Source organism: Gossypium arboreum, chromosome 5 (assembly GCF_025698485.1).
Source record: "Gossypium arboreum isolate Shixiya-1 chromosome 5, ASM2569848v2, whole genome shotgun sequence".
Taxonomy (NCBI): domain Eukaryota; kingdom Viridiplantae; phylum Streptophyta; class Magnoliopsida; order Malvales; family Malvaceae; genus Gossypium; species Gossypium arboreum.
This window is the reverse complement of record NC_069074.1, coordinates 32,846,305-32,849,946: the sequence shown is the minus strand read 5'-3', so window position 1 is coordinate 32,849,946 and position 3,642 is coordinate 32,846,305. Positions and strand designations below refer to the sequence as shown.

The window sequence follows — 3,642 nt, the reverse complement described above, 5'->3', positions numbered from 1 at the left end:
TTAGACAAGCTGGACATTTTGAATAAGGAATTGAAAATTTGGGCCAAGTCAATCAAGGATAGTAGTGATGGGTTAAAAGACCTTAATAGAAAAGTGGCACATTTGATGGAATCGAAAAGGGATGATGATACACTGGCAAATATCATAGATACCAAAATTCAGTTAAATTAAAAGATTAACAAGGATGAAGTTTTTTGGGAGCAACGCGCTAGGGCTAATTAGCTCCGTTTGGGGGACAAAAACACAGCATTCTTCTATAAATTTACTTCAGCATGACGACGAATGAACATCATTTCCCGACTGAAGAAGAAGGATGGTAGAGAAGTATGCGATATGGAAGGCATGGGGGAAATAGCTACAAATTGTTTTGTAAATTTGCTTACATCAAATGGAGTAGTAGACTTGTTATATGTCTTATCTGGGATAGAGGTATGTGTTTCTCCTAAAAATAATGAGTTTTTAACGTTGATTTATAAGGAAGAGGAAGTATTTGCAACTTTAAAAGATATGGGCCCAACGAAAGCATCGAGGGTGGATGGCTTTCCGACCAAGTTTTTTTAAAGGTATTGGCATATTGTAGGGGGATGTTACAAGATATTGTTTAAACATTTTAAATGATGGAGATAGTCTTACTTCGGCTAATATAACAAATATAGTGTTGTTTCCCAAAATCTCAAACCCAACGAATTTGGTGAATTTTAGACCCATTAGCCTTTGCATGGTTCTTTATAAATTTATAGTGAAAGTTGTTGCTAATAGGCTTCAAGGTGTAATAGGTAATTGTATTGATTGCACTAAAGTGCGTTTGTCCCTGGATGACTAATCTCGAATAATTTACTTTTAGCCTACGAACTATTGCATACCTTTTGCCAAAAATGATATGGGAAAAAAAGGTTATATGGCTTTGAAGTTGGGCATGAGCAAAGCTTATGATTGAGTTGAATGGGGCTTTTGAAAAAAATAATAATTCGGATGAGATTTGCACAGAATTGGATGACACTTATTATGAAACGTATTACCTCGATCTCTTATTCGGTGAATGTAAATGGGAAAAGTGGGAGGATTTTTCATCCTACTAGAGGTATCTAAAAAGGTGACCCTCTAAGTCCGTTTCTTTTCCTTCTATGTAGTGAAGGTCTTTCAATATTGATAGGTTGGCAATTAAGGGAGGGTTGATGAAATGAGCCAAAGCCAATTGAAGGGGTCCAAAAATTTCACACTTATTGTTTGCAGACAACAGTATTTTATTTGGGGAGGCGACTGATAAAGGGGCAACTCTTTTGAAATATATTTTACACAAATATGAAAACTGCTCAAGTCAGTGTGTGAATTTCCATAAATTCACAATCTTTTTTAGCATGAATACAATCGATGAGGACAGAGTTCGGGTTTCAAGGTTGCTGGGGATAAGGTTTTCCTTGGATCCAAAAAAATATTTAAGGCTCCTTAATATGGTGGGCAAGCAAAAGAAGGCTTCATTTCAAAACCTTAAATATAAGGTCAAAATGCGAATCAAAAGCTGGAGTATAAGATTCTTATCTAAAGGAGGTAAGGAGGTATTTATAAAGTCCGTATTACAGGCCATTCCTATATATGCTATGATGTGTATGATATGTTTCCTTTTACCAAAATACTTTTGTGGGGAATTAGAAAGTTCAATGGCTAGATTTTGGTGGTAGAAGGGGCATAGACAAAGGGGAATACATTGGTGTGCTTGGGAGCAGACGTGTCAACTTAAAGAAGAAGAGGGTATGGGCTTTCAAAGTATGGGCAAATTTAATATTGCTTTGTTAGCAAAACAGTGCTGGAGACTTATAAATTTTCTGAATTCTTTACTTACGTGCGTCCTTAAAGCTAAGTATTTTCCTAATTCTGATTTTGTTAATGCAAATTTAGGAAATATGCCATCTTACACTTGGAAAAGTATTTGGGCTTCGAAGGGAGTATTATGTGAAGGGCTAGGTTGGAGAATGGGGTCGAGTGAAAATATTGTCATTAACAAGGATGCGTAGATCCCAAGGATAGATGATTATAGATTGTCAGATATTGTTCAAAGTTTGCATAATTGTAAAGTTGCAGAGTTAATAGATGCAAACAATAAAACTTGGAAAAGGGAGTTAATAGTGAAAACCTTCCCGATAGTGGATGCAGAAAGAATTATCTGAATTCCCTTAGTGATGACTGAGGTCGATGACATGCTGGTATGGCGGGGGGAACCCTCAGGAGAGTTCTCAGTACGTAGTGCCTAAAAACTATTACAAAACTTTCCAGATAGTCGAAGTGCTTATGCTTTACAGACAAACAATAGGAACTTTTACAAACAATTGTGAAACATCAACTTACCTTCTAAGCTATTGGCTATAATATGGATAATTTCATGGCATTACATCCCTAATCTAGTTATTTTGCATCAGATGAAGCTGATGGCTAATGTATCTTGTGCACGATGTAATCAAGTAGCGGAGTCCATGGATCATATATTTCGAGGTTGTTCTGTTTCAATCGAGGTTTGGTCAGTTTTTGGTGTTGCCCATTTTCTGAATAGATTGGAGTTAGATTTCTTTAATTGGCTCACCTGGATTTTTGAAGTCTGTTCGATCAAGCAGAGGCGTTCGGTGGGAGTTGTGCTGTGGGCTATCTGAGGGGACAGAAATGCAATAATTCACGAAATGAAGGTTAGCATTGGTTTTGATTTTGCTAGATTTATCAAACAATACTATACTGAGATTGAAGAACTAGATAAGAGAAAACTTACGTACTTTCAAACAGAGGCAAAGTAGAGGAATCCATCTAGGTCAGTTATCAAAATCAACTTCGACATTGCTTTTGATATTTACAGTTCAAGATCGACATCAGGGATTATAGCGAGGAATATGGCAGGACAGGTGCTAATTTCTTGTTCAATTATTCACAACTGGGTTCCGTCAAGTTTTGCCGGAAAGCGCTCGCATGTCTCCGGGCAATGCAAATTGGGATAGACAAGGAATGGTCGGAGGTTGTAGTGGAAGGAGATGCATTAGTGATAATAAAAAAATGCCAGTAAAATGAAACAGACAAATCCCAAATACGAGCATACATTCATGATATTCAGAAGCTTAAAGCTAGATTCCAGTATATTACTTTTACTTATACTCTGAGATCAGCAAATAGTTTAGCACATGTTTTAGCCAAAGAATCGTTCAAAAGAAAAGAATCATTGTACCTGATAGGAAATGTTCCAAAGCATGCGAAGCAACTGTTGACGTTGGAGCGTCTGAGAAAACCAGATTGAGACTTTAGTGGATGAAGGTAACAGAAAGGATAGTCACAGAATAAATGAAAAGTTTTGTTTAGAGAGACTCTTTGATAATTACAACCGTCTGCAGAAACAATGAATGAAGCATTGGGACGGGTGTGAAATGGCATCTGATTGGGCACAATGTAGGTGAGTATCTAGATTTTTCTATTTAATGGACTTTATGTATTTGGGCATTATTGAGGTCTAGTTTTGGTTTGTTCAGATTTTGGTCTTTGTGGTTTGCTTGGGTTTAATTCTTTGCAGTGTGGTTGTGTAACGCCTTAAAGATTTAATTTTTGCTATGATAAAATTCATCATAGTTAAATATTTACTTCAGTGGTTAAGGGACTTGGGTGTGAATGGTG

At 36.7% G+C, this 3,642-nt stretch overlaps 1 long non-coding RNA gene across 1 annotated transcript; it reads right to left on the bottom strand.

The window, feature by feature from the left end:
* Positions 1–2,142: 2,142 nt before the first annotated feature.
* On the bottom strand, positions 2,143–3,416 carry LOC108451876 (uncharacterized). Its single transcript, XR_001866307.2, has 3 exons — positions 2,760–3,416; positions 2,576–2,638; positions 2,143–2,493 (listed from the first exon to the last, which is right to left on the bottom strand). It is a non-coding gene; the product is annotated as an uncharacterized LOC108451876 (long non-coding RNA).
* Between the last annotated feature and the right edge of the window lie 226 nt (positions 3,417–3,642).